General features: G+C 36.9%; 1 pseudogene; it reads right to left on the bottom strand.

Moving 5' to 3' along the window:
- Positions 1-12,586: 12,586 nt before the first annotated feature.
- Positions 12,587-19,907, bottom strand: LOC142163352 (uncharacterized; annotated as a pseudogene).
- Between the last annotated feature and the right edge of the window lie 1,076 nt (positions 19,908-20,983).

Raw genomic sequence — 20,983 nt, 5'->3', positions numbered from 1 at the left:
AGAGTAGATTAGGCTCTAGGCTTTTACCACGTCCGTGCATCCTTTTGCTTGTTTGTTTCTGCGGAAGGACCCCTTAAGGGCTTTTGTAATTATATGTAAGGATCCCTCGAGCGCCATTGTAAGCCAATATTTACAAAATATAAAGACATCTTCTTTACTTCTGCTTTTTATATTTGCCATGTTCTTGTATATTCCTGTGCGCTTGCGGGGATTCTTGAATGTATGCCTCTGTTGACGATCGTCAATATTCATTCCGGTCTTTGGTCGATGGAAATGGCTCATTTCCAAGCTCATCGTCATTCCCCGAATCAAACTTGAAGAGGTCCGGTAAACTTGGGTCATCGGAACCCTTAAGCCTCGTGGAGATAGAGCACCGAACCGCCGAACCTTGAAATTTTAGGAGCGGCCTCTAAGTGAAATTCAACTTCGGGCATTTGGAAATTTACTTTGAACTTGATGTAGATAACGCTTTAAGGTGTTGTAGGCGGGTATCTAATGAGGGGTGGCTCATATTTAGGCAACTTCCTGAGGTTTAGCCCTCGTAGATGAGGCTCGAAGTGCTTATTTTTCTCTTTGAGAGGAAACCTCGAGGTTGGGTACCACCTCGAAACCCGGGCCAGAGCCGTTGGCTTCCGGGGCCTAACCTGGGTAGGCGAACCGTTGTTATTTCCCCACAGATATATGGAGTTGCTCCTACTTTTAGGAAGATCCCATTTTTTCAGATAACTATCCTTCCGTTTTAGGCGTCGAATCCTTCGTTACCTTAAGTGCCAAAGTGTACGTGTAGGTTCCCTCTTCAGTTTGCTAGATCCACGGGAGTTTACTCTGAAGACTATGCCTTCGATAAGAGAGGAGCATCTGGAGATAGAGATGAGAGACTGCAGATGGGGCAAGGGGGTAGTGTTGCAGGCGCTTCCCCCAGATTAGGTTATTACAAACCTTGTCGATGGATTCCTAAACGTGTCGTTGTACCCTTTTTTACTAGGCCCCCTTAATATGGTCGTGCTCGATTTCTGTTATAAGTACCGGGTTACATTGGCGCAGATACATCCGTCATTTTGGCGAATAGTGCTGATGATGAGGTTTTTTGCGGAGAAAGCAGGGCTTGAATTCACACTTAGTCACCTCGTCAGGCTGTACTGGCCCTTTCATGATCGAGGTTTGCTAATCTTGTGGTGTCGTTCATCCACTCCATTTGTTATTGATGATGAGGAAAATGGAGATCGAGAGTGGATTAGTCAATTCGTCCGGATTCAGACAACCGACGTTGTCCCTGCGGAACTTATGTCATTCCCTGAGGAATGGAATTACATGCGTGAGTGGAGTGTCTCGTGCTTTCTCATATTCGCTCATGGTGAAAGCTAGTTTAGTAATCGCGTTTCCTTCTTTTTTGTAGCAATTTCATGGGCGCCGAGCGAAGTTCCTAATATGCCCGGCTGGGTCCAGAAGCTGGCGACCCATTCGACTTGTGATGAGCATAGGTGGTGAGCTGTGTCCTAAGGCAGATGGGAATCAAAATACCAAGGTATGTACATATGTTGCTTTTTACCTTGTCCTTAGTACATTTGGGACGACAGTTTAATCTTTTTATGTACTAACCTTGCCGTCGTAGGTATTGGAAGGTCTCCAAGGGTGAGGTCGTGCTCCTCCAAAGAGGGGGAGGAGTTGCCAGCTTCCAAGCCAAAGTATGATAGTGATAAACGGGATATGCACTTGCAGTGTGATGGAGCTCTTAGCAGGGCGAAATGGGTCCGAGTCTTCGAGGAGAAAACATCGCCAGAGTCTGATGTACTCTAAGTCTTTGGTTCTGGAGAGGTGGTTTCTCAGAGTAATCATGCTTCGACCGAGGTTGGTTCTTCCAGGGCCGAGAGGGTTGGATCAGCAGAAGTGTGCTCAACCTTCGAGGAAGTCTGTCGGCTTCACTTCGCGGTGAGTTTTGGCACAGGCCTTCCGCATCTCGCGTCTTCCCTTCCTTATTGAGTGTTTCTTCTATAGGGATTCGATAGCCTTAGGTTTGAGTTGCTCCATCATGGGTCAAGGCTTCGAAAATCTCTGGATGAGGGTAGGTACCTTAGGCTCCTTTGTGAGGAGAAGAAAGTTCAGTTGATCTACTGGCGATATGAGGCGTACCGGAGCTCGAATTATGATAGCTATTTGATGGAGCAGGTAATTTCTCATGGTATGCATTCCACTTTTTAATCTCTTGGATTAACTTTTTGCCTATCTCAGTTGCATAAAAAGACGGAGGCCTTGGAGCACCTTAGGGTGAAGCCGACCGAGTTAGGAATGACTGTGGCGAGCTAAGATCTCAAGTGCAGGCTCAAGCTTCAAATGAGAAGGGTGCCTTGGCTAAAGTTCCTGTCTTCGAGGCCCAACTCTGCTTGGCTCGTGACAATGCTTCAGTTTAAATGGATATGATCACGAAGCTCGAGTCAGAACTTTCGAAGGTCAGGGCTGAGATCATTGATGCTCGGGCTGAAGCATCATTGAGCCGGACTAAGGCTGAGCAGGAGATGGCGATTCAATTGAAGGATGCTACTGATACCTAAGCCGAGTTGAAGAGGGCCCTCGACCGTGAAGAGAGGATTGAGGAATATGTTCATTGTAGATCCCGAAGGAGGGTACTTGAAGAGATCGACGCTCGGGGTTTTGTTCTCCCGAAAGAGCTGGCTCGAGCGAGGGCGGACGAGTGTGATGCTCAGTCACTTTTGTCCGACGCCGCAGAGAGTGAAGATGAGGCTGGTAGGCCGTAGTCTTCTGGGGCGGGCATAGGTTTTGCCATTTTGTATGTGATGTTTGCAGAGTGCGTTGGTAGATGCAGAATGCACCTTTTTGTGTTTGTAAATAAAAGAAAGCCTGAAGCTTTATTTCTTATATACCTCCTATTGCTCTGCTTCCAACCCGGTGAGCTAGTTTCAGAGTTGGTGAGAATCCTTAGACTCATTATATGGCTCTAGAGATCATTAGGCAGGCCAGAGACTCTTACGCGCTCGGTTGATGCGATCTTTACTGTAAGTTGGTGTTGGAGCCCTTACGTTTTTGCTTGACTGTCTTGGGTTCAGTCTCCGAGTCGGGCATTGACTCGAGCCCTTTTGATCCTCAAGCTTTTGTGTCTGCATGGGCGGGCGATGATGGCTCTTACGCCTTGCCCTTGGGCACTTGTATTTTAACTATTTTGTGTTCACTCTCTGAGTCGGGTTGCGACTTGAGCTCACTCGACCCTCAAGTTCTGTATTTTCGTGGGATGGCATCAACGGCTCTTATGCCTTGGGTATAAGCAACCTTTTGTGTATGTGGCCCTAAAGCTTATGAATCTGGTGATGATGCTTCTTATGCTATGCCCTTAGGCATGTGTAGTTAACTATTTTGGATCCAGTCTCCGGATCTGGTTACAACTCAATCTCATTTTGATCCTAAAGCTTTCAAATTTTTAAACTGGCTATAGTGGCTCTTACGCGTTTGGTCATTGCAACCGTTTAGTGTGTGGCCTTGAAGCTCGTTTTAGATGGCGATAATGGCTCACATGCTTTTGCACTTGGGCATATGTTAGTTAGCTATTTTGGATCCGGTCTCCGAATCGGGTTACGACTGAGCTCATTTTGATCCTCAAGATTTCAAATTTTAAGCTGGCGACAGTGGCTCTTACGCTTTTGGTCATTGTGACCTTTTAGTTTGTGGCCCTAAGGCTCGTTTACCCGACAACAATAAATCTTACGCTTTTTCCCTTAGGCATATGTAGTCTATGTTTTCCTCTCGTTAAGGAATTTTTTAAATATTTTTGCCTAACCCGTCATCGGTTTGGGAAGAACCTCGATTTCATGTCGTTTGCGGCGATGTTCGAGCACCTCTAAAGGTTTTGCTCGTAGGCTGAGTAGCTCAAAGCCTTGTGATTTGGAGTTGACATGGTCGAAGCTCATTTGCCTATCGAGGGTAGCCTATTTAACCGGTTCTTTTCGAAGTAGATTCAAAGAAATGGCCTGTTATTTTATAGCGATGGTCGGGCATCCCCAAGTTGCTTTAATTTGGCTGGTGCAGCCGTATTTACCGTAGTCATTCGTGTTTGGCTGGAGCCATTTTTGATCCCCGAATGTTGTAGCTTAGGCATATACATCGAGGGTATGCCCTTTTGGGAGTCTTACAAATGCGACATATATCCTAAACTTTGGGATCGAGTTTATGCTTGTAGTAAGGTCTTACAAAATAATTTCATGCATGTTGAGGTCTTACAGTTTTTGCATGCCTGTTGAGGTCTTACAGCTTTTTCATGCCTGTTGAGGTTTTACAGTTTCTGTTGCTATGTTAAATAGATCTTGCTAGACCGAGTTTGATCGCTCGGGATCTTACGGCCTCGGGTTTTTAAATGAGCGGCGATTGGCAACAATCTTCGAGTCATCGAGTTTGCTCAGGCTTGAAGGACGTTACTCATGATCTAGGAACTGCGTCATTGAGGACTTATGAGCATGGAATTCCAACCCTTAGGCCATGTGGGTATCAAATTATTGACACTAGTCTCCAAGTATTTCGGAGCGTCCTCGGCGGAGGGATCCTTGCTGTGAAAATGATGAATTTTCTTTGGAGTACGAGATGCTTTTGGTGAAAGATATTCTTTGATTGCTTGGCGTAAATACATGTTGTTTTGTTGCCGTAAGGCCGGTTTATGTGGGCATGGTTTGTTTTACCATTTGGCCCGGTACATTGTTCTCTATTGGAACTTTGTTCGTTGTTCCTGGCTCATCCGAGCGGATGGCCTCTCAAAGGGGTCCCTTCCAGTGTTCGGGGTTGATTGCAAAAGAAGCACTGCAAGCTTGTCGGATTCTCTTTAGGTAGCGCATTGTCCCGTTTAGAACCTTGCCAGCAAAACCCTCTTTGGGACAAAAGCTCGGCCGAAGGGAAAGAGTGCAACAGATGCCATTAAGGCCTTGGGATCTTCGGGTTGAGTTAACACTTCTGACCGCCCTGACCAGGGGCCTTCTTATGGGTTAGTGTAAAATAGCGAAAAAGGAGGGTGGTCTTACCTTATCGCGAGGTGCGCAAGCGATGCTCCATGACCTGATATTTATCTATTGTTTGGAGTGAGGACTCTGTACGACCCTCCATTGTGTTCAATCGGGCTTAGCCGAAGATATAGTTTGATCACCCTTTGACTCTTTCGAGAGTGGAGATATTGGTGTCGGCGCTACGTTACGTAATGCGAACACTTCCTTTGCCGCGTGTTGTTCCCTATTGACGGTTTTAATTTCGTCCTTTGACGAGGTTTTCATCATTTGGCAAAGAGTGGACGGTACCGCCTTCAGGCGGTGCATCTGCGGCCGTCCGAATAAGGTGTTTATACCTCACGTCTCCTTTGACAGCATGGAATTTGGTGTTCCGGTGTGCACCGGCCATGCTGACTGAGAGAATGGCCTCTCCTCTCGTTGTTTCGATTACCATTTTGAATCCACCAAGGATTTGAGAGGCGGGCATGATTTGGCCTTGCAGTTTGAGCTGATCTATCATGCTCGACCCGATAATGTCGGTCGAGCCACCTAAATCCACGAGAACATATTTTATTTAAAATTAACGAATGAGGAAGAAGGTTACCAGTGCATTGTTATGAGGTTGGGGCGAGGTTTCATAGCCTTTCTTGCCGAATGCGAGGGCATCTTCGGTTACGTATCCCCAAGTTCATTTTTCTTTGGTGATGGATATTTTTGTCCTCCTCTTCATAAGTTCCTGGAGAGTGTTGGCGCTCCTATAATATCATGGTAATATGTCGCGGCCCATTTGATTTGTTCTTCTTAGCCGCCTTTCTTTCTCGGAACTGAACTTGAGCTTGATTGCTCAAAAATCCTAGGTGGTGACTTTTATTGAGTAGCTTGGCTATTTTCTTTCGGAGCCGGTGGCAGTCTTCGGTCTTGTGGCCGTGCGTATTATGATGTTCACATACCAAGCTGTGATTCCTCTAGGAAAGATCCGACTGAAAAGACCTGGGCCATTTGGTATCACCTATTTTGCTGACGGTGAGCACGATGTCTGATACGGCGATGTTGAAGTTGTATTCTGAGGGGCGAGGAGCCCCCGCTGGGCTCGTTTCTATGTCGAATCTGGCTCTATTGACGAGCCCTCGAGGATATTGTCCTCGATCCATTCTCCGACCGTTGCGAGGTTGGTTGCATCTCGGGGCATTCCTCCTATCTTCGGCGTACGGCTGGTATCTTTCTTTTTTTGGTTTTGGTTTCTTTGTCAGGAGCCTTCTTGGTTATACTAAGCCTGAGGGGACTCCCAGCTGGTCATGCTTAACTCTGATTTGTGACTGGTACTGGTTATGGGCGTCCAACCAGGTCGTAGCTGGATATTTGATCAAGTTCTGTTTCAACTATTCCGATGCCACCGAGCTTCATTATTTCAGGCCCTGAGTGAAGGCCTGCACCGCTCAGTCGTCAGAGACCGGAGGTAGTTGCATTCGTTCTGTTTGGTAACGAGATACAAATTCTCGCAGCATTTCTTTCTCCCTCTGCTTAACTTGAACGCATTGGACTTCCTTGTTGATACTTTGATGGAACTGGTGTGTGCCTTTATGAAGGAATCTGCTAGTATATCAAATGAATATGTGGGGATGGGAGCTAGGTTGTGATGCCACATCATGGCCCCCTTCGATAGCGTTTCTCCGAACTTTTTCAGTAAGATGGACTCGATCTCGTCGTCCTTTATGTCATTGCCCTTCATCGCGCACATATAGGAAGTGACATGTTCGTTGGGATCTGAGGTCCCGTTGTATTTTGGGAGTTCTGGCATTCTGAACTTCTTAGTGATGGGTCTCAGAGCCTCTTCCTCGGGGAACGACCATTGTACGAACTTCTTCGAATCTACACCCTTCAGGACCGGGGGTGCGCCCGAGATTTGGTCGACCTTGTAGTTGTAGGTATCGACCTTCTTATTGTTGGCTGCTATTATTTTCATGCCTGATTCGACCCTTTTTGGTGAGGTCCTCGAGCAATTTCCCGATGGCAGGGTCAGTTATTGATCCGTTGTCGCTCGACCTCTCCAGTATATGTTCGGCCGGGGGAGTAGTTTCTGGTGCTACTGTGCTGATAGTCTTTGGGTGGCTTCGCAACTGAGCGATAGCCAATTGTTATGCTTGTAACATCGCAAAAATAACACGAAGACTAACGTCCTGTTCTTCCCGAGCTGGGGTATTTTGGGCTTCTTACTGGTCATCGTGTCGTATGCTCCTATCGATGTGTGATATTTTATCAACCTGCTGCGCGTATTGCGAATCCACGTATGCTGGAATCGGTCCAGGTGTGTCACCGAGGTTCTGCGGTGGCACGCCAACAATTGGAACAGCCACACCATGTTCTCCGTAGTTTCCAAGGTTGTCGTTCTCGACTCTGTTGACTAAGACAGACATTCTGACCTGAAATCGAAGATCTTGGACAAGAAAAAGTGTGAAAGATAACTTGCATTGTGCAATGAAACTAGAAAAAAAATAATCACTATTATTTTTAGCCCTATGGTGGGCGCCAAACTATTTAACGCAAAAATGGTAATAACAATTAAAATTGTTGATGGAGCTCTAAAAATATGTGATATATTTTTATGCTAGTTGTTAGAGCAGTTGATGTTAGATATGTAAAGCTTAACGACGAAATACGAACTAAAACAGGGTTATAATCAAACCGAGGAGCTTACTGTCTGGGCTTCGGACTGGCCGATGAAGGGCCTCGAGGTCGATACCTAGGCTAGAGCTCGATCTATCGGGGGTAACCGGGAAGGGGCTAACAGTTAGGATAGAATTAAAAGGAGGCTCTTTATGGCCAATACCAAGCAATAAATGAAGAACAATCATGAAAACAATAAACGCAAGAGGTAGCCTCGAACGAGTAAGTTAGAGAGAAAAGAGGGAGAGAGTTGTCATTGATCTTGTATAGAATAGTTGGAGCAACAGCCGCCCCTTACAAATAGATGAGGATCCCCTTTATATATGAGGGAATCCCGTTATAGTACAAAATACATTAATTGTCAAAGCATGTAGATGGGACGGCTACACGTGATGCCTTGATATAGGCTCTGGGTAGGACGGCTTTGTTAGACTTAGCCGTGTGCCTTGGGAGTTACCCATTTGACTCCATAATCGATATGTATCTTCTTTATGTCGGACCTCAGCGAGCTCCTAGTGAGGCAACTCGGTCACAGCTTCGCGTCCTCGGGGTCTCGAGGTGTTCTTTTGAAGTGACTCGATAGCAAGAAATTAGGCCTTATGATTTTGTCGCATACAGAAATCTATGCTAGTCGTTTGTTCTTGCTAAGAACAACCGATTAGCGTTCATTTCTGGTTATTTCGGAGTTATTTGAACCCCATCGTTTGGCCCAGGGTTTGTCAAAGTTTTCCTCCTTTTTTGTTTAGGTAATAACCTGTTTCCCTTCATATCTTCTCTAATTTTTTTTAGCATATCTAGGTTTTAAATTTTTGCTTTGCATAATTCCAGTCTTAAATCAATTTTATGTTAATTTCAGTTCTTATTAGAATTTAATTGAATCTTCATCTCAATAGCTGGATTATTAAGTTTTGACAGTCTTTTTGGTGAGAGTCGTTTGGGTGTAGTCTCTTGTTGACTTCTATTCTCGCTTTTTTTCAGAACTGATTCATGATAAAATTATTTAGGGTTAGGGTATATTTAAGGTTTAATTGCATAAATGTTTTGGTATTTTCAATCTTCGATTTGTGCCAATTTTGGTCTTTGTTTTGTTGGTTCTGATTGGCAGACAAATTGAAGTTAGGAGGGTTAATTGAAGAGATAAAAAACTTAAGGGTACTTGGAAAGGGTATGAAATAAGATTTTTTAGATAAGACTAATATCTTATGTTTCTAGAATTTGGGGCAGCTGTCTTAATTTTGGCCAGCACAAATTCTGAAACCAATCAAAAGCAATCAGTTGTCCCAATTCTGTTAAAAAAGATGTTGTGTGAGGGAATAATTCTCATTCTGTTTCAGCAGCACATGACACTCTTACGGGCTATATATAGACCCTTTCTTTCACACAAAAAGAAGAGATTTCTGAACCTTAAAAAGACCCCAAAAATTCTACTTCTTCATATTTCATAGTTAGCTCCTTATTCTGATTTTCCACAAAAGTTCAGATCAAAATTCTAGGAAATTTCTGGTTACTTAGAGCTGAATGATAATTTGACAAAGAAGTTGTGCTGCTGCATTTACTGCTATATTTAGAAGTACAATTCTATCTTGATTTTACCTTACCTAACCCCTTTTGCTGTTATTCCTACATTTAGGTATGTAAACTATACTTACCTTATTTCAAGGGTGATTCAGTGCAATGAAAGGATGATGTGCTCCATGTTAAATTTGTTGTTTTATTGCAGAATAGTAGTATGTTTAGTTTCTGGTAAGGTTAAGCTATTCTTGTTGAAATTTGTAAGTAGCTTAAATGTTGAAAAGAGTTTGGTTTAAGATTAACAATATAAACTTGCAAGCATGAGTTAATTTGTGGTTTTGGTTGGATGGTTGTTTGACCTTTGTTGTTTCACATGACAAACTAACAAATAAAGTATGTGAGATAGTATTAAAAGGGATCTTGAAATTTTTTATTAATCTTTCCTTGTGTGTTGAAACCATGAAGGGTTATAATTACACTAAATATTAGTTCCATTTATTTGCCTCTATGATGAGCCAAATGCAGATTTGCAAGCTAGCTCTATAGCTATTCTTGCAAATTCAAGCACTGTTTTGAATCACAAATCTCATGGGTGAAAGTATGTTGCCTTAGCAGAAGGCTGGATTGTTTTGTGAATCTTTTCGTTAATGATTTGTTAGATTACTTAGTTGTTATGATTGAAATTGTATAAACTTGTTCTTTCAGTTATCTATTTTGTATAGTTTGATTTAAGTACACTTAGTTATTATTAGTCAATTGTAATTTTCAAAACTTATGTACTTGCTTTTATGTATATTCATAAGGCCTGCAGGTTTCATTAATAAATTGGGCCTAGATGGATGGCCTGGTCAGGATCACTTTTGGTGTGGTCTTGGACCTTTGTCTTGCATGCTGGGCTCAATATCAGGGCCCAAACCGTCTCAGCATTTGTGTTTCCTTTAATTTTAAAATGATTATGATCAAACAGCTTACTGGGCCTTATGCAGGCTTAATTCACCTTAGAATGGTCAAAAATCTTTATACCGACTTAATTTGTTTTCAGCAATTTTGCCTCAAACATTCTGTTTAGCATAACAGACGTGGGTCTCTAATATTGAAGGCACGATTGTGCAGAGTTGGACCTGGAATTCGTTTGCCCATTTGGAGCTAAGTGACCGTCTGCCCTAGCTTCACATCTGGGCTCGATTTTTAGCCCAATTTTCTTTTAAATAGTTTTGGGCTTAAGCTTAAACCAGATTTTGCTTAGATGAAAAAGGGCCCAGCATCTTGCTTTAGTTACTTATAAATCAGCAGCTACACATTAATGTTATAACTTAGATATTAAAAATGAATGATCATAGTTTGCTTTAGGCATGTTTAATATATCGTCGTGACTGTGGACACGTTCGCTAACTAGAGTTGACAAAGTCTAGTGAGCTAAATTCAAACCCGAATCATGACATCAACTAGCTGTCCCATCTCCATATCTTTGTAATAAATGTATTTGTACTATGTTGGGATTTTCCCTCATATATAAAAGGGGATCCTTGTCATTTTGTAGTCACCTGTTGCTCCATACTATATACACAAGAACATTATCTTTGCTCTCTAACATACTCTCTTGACCTCATTACTTTTATTTATTACTTATATTCATTATGCTTCATTTGTTGTTCTTCATTTATTGCTTATTATTGTCCATAAATAGCCATCATTGATTTATTGTAACTGTTAGTCGCCCCTCGATAGTTCCCAGCCGAATATCAGACTCGACCCCGATGCCTTCAAATAAGCAAGCTCGAGGCCCCGATTGACAGCTACTCGGTTTGGTTAATATCTCGTTTTTAAGCTCGTATCTTGATTTCGAGTATCTCACTTAGCATCTATTGCCCTGACAACTAGCATAAAAATAGATCACGTATTATTAGAACCACTAAATGAAATTTAATTGTTATTACCATTTTCACGATAAACAACCCTATAGTTATGATATCTAGAATGCACACAATTGATGAAAATTGCAATGTCCTATAGGCATGGTTTCTAGAATGTAAACAGTGATTTTAAATCCTATGGGCATGATATCTACTCATTCCCAACAAAATATGTATAATAATCCCTACCTCTTTACTAATTTTCCCAATATCCGTTTACATAGTAATTAATATTACAAACCAAGTGTAAAAATGAATTACAGGAATGATAACAGTATACTATAGGGAGCCTGGATAGGCCCAAAGCAAAACCTGTGGAACCAGGCCTTCAAACAGTCTCAAATGCCACATCTCATAGTGCAAGAGGGGTACCCTGATGTGTTAATGTTTCCAAGGGCCTCGGGACCCCCCAGAGCAGTGCTCACACCAAGGTCCTCTTAAAAAATTATCAACTTGTGCAGTGTGGAGTAGCCAGCCCCAATGTGTTAAAGTTCAGAGAAGCCTCGTGGACTCTAAAGCAATGCTCACACTGGAGGGGCAAGAGCCTACGTGTTATAGGAATTGATGTGGATAGTGCTTTACAAGGGTAGTTTTGAGAAATAGTTTCAGACTTTCAGAAAATTAGAAGTAAACAGAGTCATTCAGTTCTTGGAACCTAGGCAAAGGTTCCGGCCAAACAAACATCATTCAGAAATAAGATTACTTAAGCCTATTAGTTGTTACGAAGTGACCAAAAACATGAGTAAGGTAGATCAAACAACCACATGTAAAGAGTAAATTGGGGAGCAAGGTATCCAGATAGGTGATCATGGTAGTAGGGAAATAGACAAGACATAGATCTAATTTTAGGAATAAGTAAACATGCAAACTTTCTGAAGGCAGAATACTTAGTTCTAAATAAAAACAAAAGTCAACATGCTATTGTAGTAAACACATGTATTGTATAGGAGTAGACATAAACACATAGGTTGCATATTAATAGACATGCTAGGAAACACATAGTGAGACATGCTATTGACTACATAGTTTTGAGCAGAAGTAGCCTCATAAATTGGACAAAAGTAGTCATGTTGACAAACGCATGGATTGAACATAAGTAACATGCTGATAAACACACAAATTCAACAGAAGTAATACGCTGTTAAACACACAAATTTAGACTGAAGTAACATGTTGATAACCATGCAAAATTTAAACATAAGTAGCATACTGATAAACACACAAATTTAAACAGAAATCTTACATTTACAATTAAAGTAATACGAACTGACAAGAATGTTATTGCAGATTACTTATCAAGACAAAAGTACTCAAACTGATGAGAATCAAGAATCGAAAGATATATTTGCAATCCTTACTACCCTATCATTACAGATGGATAGTATGGGCAAAAGATTACAACAGCTAGAAAGTCAGCAGCATGACTATAAAAATGCGGTGCTAAGTCGATCGGAAGACTTAAAAATTCCAGAATTAGAAGGAGACGTTGGGAAACTCCAAAAAACCCATGACAAAGTTTGTTTACCTACAGCTGCAGGCACAAGCAAACAGGTGAATAAGAAGCTACATACCAATGTAAATTTAAACAACGTATTTGATAAGCCATTTACATCAAAAAAGCCAAAAGAAGCAATAGTTATAACCCCACAAACTACAACCTATGCTAATAGCCTACACCACAACAAAAAGGTATATAACCATATTACTCAAACATATATTGAGAATATATATAAAATTCAGACATTTCTAAACCTAAACCCCAGATCAACTATTACTACAGATCTAACACAAGATTATATAACTCAAAAACTACAGGGATATAATAGGCTAATAGCCCAACCAAAAACAAAAGCCAACCTAGTAAAGACATGTTACAACTACGGACTACTCAGCATCGTATATACCCACGATGGAGAAGAAATAATTGGAATATCAGAGCTATACAAAGCATTTGTCACCTTCAAAAGAATTACAAAAGGCAACCTATTCTTCATCAAATTCTATACAACACCAGCTGAAATACTATATGATGAAATAAAACCCATTATACAGGTGATAAAGATAGGACTAACACGAGATATGATAATACCGGAAGAAATAGAGAAACAACCGGAGATACAGAAAATGGAGATACCAAGTTTCTATGCCAACAAAAGAATAATTGGTATAACAACTATTATTCAAGAACTAGCTAACAATTATCTACAAGGAAATGCTATCTGGAGCTATTATTCCAGAGACCAGTTAATGATATATGCCAACTCAAAAGAACTACGACAAGGAGATATGGATGAAGTCCAGAAATGGATTTTATCATTATTAAAGCCAGAAATGCAACCAACTACCAGAGCATTGAAAAAAGAATTTATTTCAAACGAGTTATTGACAAGATACTGCAAACTAGTGGGACACAAATATCCAGACCACATATGTTCAAAGTGCAACGGAGATGATAATTATGTACCAGAAGTCCAACTAGAATGAAGGTATCAGCAAGAAGACAAATGAAGGAAACAGCTATTGAAAACAAATAATGTAAAGGGTCGAGTCATGTAAAAAAGTCATAAAGTAAGAGTCATAATCATGAACAGTAAAGGTCGTTAATGAATAGTAAGAGTCATGTAAAAAAGTCGTAAAGTAAATAGTAAGAGTCATAATCATGAACAGTAAAGGTCGTTCATGAATAGTAAGAGTCATTTGTGAACAGTAGGAGTCGTTTTAATTTTCTATATATATAATGTAAATCCGAGGAAGAAGGGACATCCTCATACTCACCTTCTCTCTCTTATCTTCTCTCAATAAAATATCTGATTATATACAAACTTCTGAAAGCTATGGAGCATTCAAACGAGTTTCAAAACCAGGTAAGTTTAATCATAATCATGTTTAACTAAACTCTTATATTCCTTATAATCTCTTGAATATCATAGTTGTTTATCATGTTATAGTACTGTTATAAAGAACATCTTGAGAAAGTTTGCCTGTCTAATAATGCTGAGAGTAGTTAAGCCCAGACTATGACATCCTAAAGTGGAAACCAGTAGGCAAGGAAGCCGTTTAGGGGAGTACACATAGTTGAGGCGTTGTTAGGGTAAATGATTGAAGCATGAAAAATATAGTAGTGACCAGAAAAGATTGTTCAGTATAACTTATTAAAATATGATAAACTCTATGATAAACAAAGAGGTTAGAGGGAATATGTTTAGTAAACACATGATAAGGATAAATAGTAAATCTGAATGAACAACCACACGTATTTATTAGAAGAAAATATTGACTACAAAATACTTATATTATATATCTTTAACATACTTAATAACGATGTTAAAAGAAAAATTTATGATATTTTAGTTACTTTTGAAATAATATATGGAATGGAACAAGCATTTACAGAACTAATTGTATCACAAGAAATAGATATATTAGATCTATATGAATTAGATTTATATTCAGATTAATGATCACATATCAAGTTAATAAAATCTGTTTATAAATGAAACATAACACTTTTCATTACATAAGATTCTATAACACCCAGAAATGGAAACTTCTTAAAAACCTTAGTAACATAAATAGAAAAATAGATTGTGTTAAACACAATATTAAAACCTGCAAAGACATAATTAAATATAATAGATTACGTAATAAAGCTTTATTAACTATAGAGAAAGAAATTGAATTTTATAGAGATAATCTTGAGACTTATCAACACAGAAAAATAATAATTCTTACAAATATTAAAACAATGAATATATGTATCAGCAGGTATACATCGCACTATTAAAATGCTAAAAGATCTTAGCTGTTATCTTATGTTTTGTTGTTAAGACATATAGATTTTTACATCTTGCTGTGAATATTTTACTTCCTGGTGCTAATTCTATTCCAGACATTTTCCAGTATAGCACTAATGATTTATCTATATTTTTATCATCTATTGCTACTGAATAGTTGGCACTTACTATAAATTTAAATTTTTGGTATATTAAGTTACCTCTTACGGCACTTATTATACTCTTTTCTATAGGTTGTACAATTCTATCATCTGCCAAGTATATTTCTATAGGGGTATCTATTCCTTCCCTAAAACATGCTTTTATTAGGATCTCCGTTCCTCCTAAGTGTACATATTTTATTGGATTTTTTGCTTTTATATCTTGTATTTCTTTATTTAGTAGTTTTTTATTTAAAATTGGTATTTGTGCTTTACCTTTGATGTATTTACAATCTATTATATGTTCTTTTTGGCTTACTACATAGTATTCTTCTTTCTGTCTTTTAAACCAATTCTTTATTGTTGGTACTTCTAATATTTTGTCTATGCTTAGATCCAATTCTTTTCCTTTTATTTGTTCAAATATATTAGCGTCAAATATTATTTTTTGTTCTGAAGATTGTTCATCTTGGTGTTCTTCTTGTTGTATAATTTGTATATCTTTTTCAGTCATTACTTTCTTCGTCTGATTCCTCTATATTATTGTCTATTTCTTTTTCATTTTCGGGGAACTCGTTTTCTGATATCTCATATATGCTGTCTTCACTGCTTAATTCATAATCTACATATTCTATTTGTGTATATTTATCATTATCTATCATTATTTCGGTAATTTGTTTTTTCTTTAGGTTTTTTGGTAATCTATAATCTTTGGCTAAGTGTCCTAGCTTTCCACAATTATAGCAAGTACATTCTGTTAGTTTTTTCTTTTTCCTATATGGTTTTTATGTTTATAATTTTTTACATAATATCTTCCTCTTGGTTTCCTATATTTATATTTTGAATATTTTGATTTAAATTTCTTTCTCTTTCCTTCTTTTTTGTAATATTTATCTGTGCAGCCAAATTGGGGTGCTATTCTACTTTTGCAGCATGCCAAATTTTTTACTAATATTTTATCCATTTTGATATTTTCTTTATACTTTTCGCATAATTCTATAAACCAGTTTTGTAGAAATTTTATTCGAGCTCCTAGAGTATCTGCTAGTTCTGCTTCATTCCAATTTTTTATTATTTTTGAGCTAAACGGTTCTGGTAATTTTGTAAAATATAATTTTCTTATTTCCTTACTTTCATCTGGACTATATGTTCCTTTATAATAATAGTCTCTAAATGCACAAGTATATTCGTCTATATAACACATATTACATATTGCTAATTTTGTCATCAAATTTCTATTTGTAGTTTTTTCTTTATTTTGTTCTTCTACTTCTGTTGTCATACTACTAAACTCATTTCTTATTGCTATTTCATATTTATTCAATATATCTGTCACTGTTGTTGCTGTTGTTCCATCAAGTTTTTTATTACTTCTTAATGTATCTAGGCTTTCACTTGATAAATTTTGTAACCATAGTTTTATCGTTCCTATAAGTGTTCTTTCTATATATCCTGGTGTTTCAGCTATTGCAATTTTATTATCTATTAGTTGTTTGGAGATGTACCCTATCCATAATTGGATTGTTTTATTTATATCTGCTACACAATCTAGATCTAAAAAATTACATTGTTCAGTTATCTGTCTTGGTGTCCATTTCCTATTTAGCCTTTTATCCCATAATGTTTTATTTCTATCATATGAATCATAACTTACTCTGTAATAGGTTGGGTTTAGTTGTCTTGGATTTTTTACTCCTGATGTGCTTGGTTTATCTTCGATCATATCTCCTGTATTTATTTCTGGATTTGTTTTCATCTTTTCCGTTTTTTCTATTAGTTCTGTGTATGTTTCACTTGTTTCTGAATAGTCTTCTCCTGTGTATATTAGCGTATAGCTGTTTTAGCATTTCTAATTCTTTTTCTAATTCTGTTATCTTAGTGTTTTTTACTTCTTCTATCTGTTGTATTTTTTCTTTAGCTTGCTGTTGTATTTCTTTTATTTCTCTTTTTCTGTCTATTTCTTCGTTTTCTTTTGTTATTCTAACCATTGCGGTTAAACTATCTTCTAGTTTTACAGTTTCTTTTTCTAACATTAAGTTCAGGTTATTTCCTATTTTCTTGTATCTTCTTCCTAAGTTGGAAAATATTATTGTTATTTTTAATCCTTCTGGATTTTCATATGTTTTCGCTTCTAGTGTGAATTCTTCTTTATTCATCTTTTCTTTTTAAGATAGGAAATATATTTATATTCTGTTTTAGATATTATGTCGATTAATTCAGATAGCCTAGCTTTGTTTGTTTTTGTAATACTTAGGTATTCATATTCTAGGTATAGTTTTTTTCAGTTTCTTCCTTATTTTCCTTGATTTTTTAATTATTTTAAATTGGTAGCTCTGATACCAATATTTTTTTTTGGGGGGGGGGGGTCATTTTAATAGGAATAGGATCTTTTAGCATTTTAATAGTGCGATGTATACCTGCTGATACATATATTCATTGTTTTAATATTTGTAAGAATTATTATTTTTCTGTGTTGATAAGTCTCAAGATTATCTCTATAAAATTCAATTTCTTTCTCTATAGTTAATAAAGCTTTATTACGTAATCTATTATATTTAATTATGTCTTTCCAGGTTTTAATATTGTGTTTAACACAATCTATTTTTCTATTTATGTTACTGAGGTTTTTAAGATGTTTCCATTTCTGGGTGTTATAGAATCTTATGTAATGAAAAGTGTTATGTTTCATTTATAAACAGATTTTATTAACTTGATATGTGATCATTAATCTGAATATAAATCTAATTCATATAGATCTAATATATCTATTTCTTGTGATACAATTAGTTCTGTAAATGCTTGTTCCATTACATATATTATTTCAAAAGTAACTAAAATATCATAAATTTTTCTTTTAACATCGTTATTAAGTCTGTTAAAGATATATAATATAAGTATTTTGTAGTCAATATTTTCTTCTAATAAATACGTGTGGTTGTTCATTCAGATTTACTATTTATCCTTATCATGTGTTTACTAAACATATTCCCTCTAACCTCTTTGTTTATCATAGAGTTTATCATATTTTAATAAGTTATACTGAACAATCTTTTCTGGTCACTACCATGTTTTTCATGCTTCAATCATTTACCCTAACAGCGCCTCAACTCTTTGTATTCCCCTAAACGGCTTCCTTGCCTACTGGTTTCCACTTTAGGATGGCATAGTCTGGGCTTAACTACTCTCAGCATTATTAGACAGGCAAACTTTCTCAAGATGTTCTTTATAACAGTACTATAACATGATAAACAATTATGATATTCAAGAGATTATAAGGAATATAAGAGTTTAGTTAAACATGATTATGAATAAACTTACCTGGTTTTGTATCTTGTTTGAATGCTCCATAACTTTCAGAAGTTTGTATATAATCAGATATTTTATTGAGAGAAGATAAGAGAGAGAAGGTGAGTATGAGGATGTCCCTTCTTCCTCGGATTTACATTCTATATATAGAAAATTAAAACGACTCCTACTGTTCACAAATGACTCTTACTATTCATGAACGACCTTTACTGTTCATGATTATGACTCTTACTATTTACTTTACGACTTTTTTTTACATAACTTTTACTATTCATGAACGACCTTTACTGTTCATGATTATGACTCTTACTTTACGACTTTTTTACATGACTCGACCCTTTACATTATTTGTTTTCAATAGTTGTTTCCTTCATTTGTCTTCTTGCTGATACCTTCATTCTAGTTGGACTTCTGGTACATAGTTATCATCTCCGTTGCACTTTGAACATATGTGGTCTGGATATTTGTGTCCCACTAGTTTGCAGTATCTTGTCAATAACTCGTTTGAAATAAATTCTTTTTTCAATGCTCTAGTAGTTGGTTGCATTTCTGGCTTTAATAATGATAAAATCCATTTCTGGACATCATCCATATCTCCTTGTCGTAGTTCTTTTGAGTTGGCATATATCATTAACTGGTCTCTGGAATAATAGCTCCAGATAGCATTTCCTTGTAGATAATTGTTAGCTAGTTCTTGAATAATAGTTGTTATACCAATTATTCTTTTGTTGGCATAGAAACTTGGTATCTCCATTTTCTGTATCTCCGGTTGTTTCTCTATTTCTTCCGGTATTATCATATCTCGTGTTAGTCCTATCTTTATCACCTGTATAATGGGTTTTATTTCATCATATAGTATTTCAGCTGGTGCTGTATAGAATTTGATAAAGAATAAGTTGCCTTTTGTAATTCTTTTGAAGGTGACAAATGCTTTGTATAGCTCTGGTATTCCAATTATTTCTTCTCCGTCGTGGGTATATACGGTGTTGAGTAGTCCGTAGTTGTAACATGTCTTTACTAGGTTGGCTTTTGTTTTTGGTTGGGCTATTAGCCTATTATATCCCTGTAGTTTTTGGGTTATATAATCTTGTGTTGGATCTGTAGTAGTAGTTGATCTGGGGTTTAGGTTTAGAAATGTCTGAATTTTATATATATTCTCAATATATGTTTGAGTAATATGGTTATATACCTTTTTGTTGTGGTGTAGGCTATTAGCATAGGTTGTAGTTTGTGGGGTTATAACTATTGCTTCTTTTGGCTTTTTGATGTAAATGGCTTATCAAATACGTTGTTTAAATTTACATTGGTATGTAGCTTTTTATTCACCTGTTTGCTTGTGCCTGCAGCTGTAGGTAAACAAACTTTGGCATGGGTTTTTTGGAGTTTCCCAACGTCTCCTTCTAATTCTGGAATTTTTAAGTCTTCCGATCGACTTAGCTCCGCATTTTTATAGTCATACTGCTGACTTTCTAGCTGTTGTAATCTTTTGCCCATACTATCCATCTGTAATGATAGGGTAGTAAGGATTGCAAATATATCTTTCGATTCTTGATTCTCATCAGTTTGAGTACTTTTGTCTTGATAAGTAATCTGCAATAACATTCTTGTCAGTTCGTATTACTTCAATTGTAAATGTAAAATTTTGTATATTCAATACAAGTCTTCTTATTTCCTTTGTAGTTACTGAATCTTGTACTTTCCGTGTTATCCACCATTTTACTTGTGTATTATCTGTTCTTACAATAAACTTGTTATAAACAATATATGGCTCAAATGCTAACAAATATTTATATAATCCAAATAGTTCTTTCCTATTTATCTCCCATTTAATTTGTGGTTCCGTGTATGATCCTGAATAATATCTACAATGGTGTTCAATATTTTCATTATCATATTTATATTTTAGAACTCCTCCATAGCTGTGATCACTAGAATCAGTTTCTACAATATATGTGAACCTTTTCTTTACATCTGGGAAATATAGTTTTGGTAATTTTTTACACATATTTTTTATCTTCTGTATATGTATTTTATCCTTTTCGTCAAAATGATATTCTATATCCTTTTTTAATTTTTTCTGTAATGGTTTTAAGTTTTCTGCTAATTTAGGAATATATTCTCTTACTTGGTTAACCAATCCTAAAAATGATTGTAACTTCTTTTTTGTATCAAGTGTTTCATTTAAGTTAATTATTTTTTGTACTATATGGGTTTGCATTTTTATTCCGTTTTTGTCTATTTGTATACCTAAAAATTCTATTTGATTTTTCATTACTTCTGCTTTCTTTTTACTTAAACTTATTCCTGATATTTCTACAATGTGTATGAATTTTTCTAGTAGTTTTATATGTTCGTTCTCTGTTCTAGAATATAACAGTATATCATCTATATATATTATACAATTTTCTAATTGGTTAAAGTAGTTATCCATAAAATGTTGATATCTACCTGGTGCATTTTTATATCCAAATGGTAATACATTCCATTCATAAAATCCTTGTGGTACTGTGAATGCTGTTAACTTCTTAGATTCATCTTCTAGTTTTAAATGGTAAAATCCTGATTTACAATTAAACTTACTGAAATAGTTATATCCTTGCATTTGTCTGATTTTTAGTATTTTATTTGGTATCGGATAATTGTATGTTTTTGTTTTTGCATTTAAATTTCTATAATCT

The sequence above is a fragment of the Nicotiana tabacum genome, chromosome 8 (genome assembly GCF_000715075.1).
Source record: "Nicotiana tabacum cultivar K326 chromosome 8, ASM71507v2, whole genome shotgun sequence".
NCBI lineage: Eukaryota > Viridiplantae > Streptophyta > Magnoliopsida > Solanales > Solanaceae > Nicotiana > Nicotiana tabacum.
The sequence above is the reverse complement of the archived record's forward strand: the minus strand, read 5'-3'. Positions and strand labels throughout refer to the sequence as shown.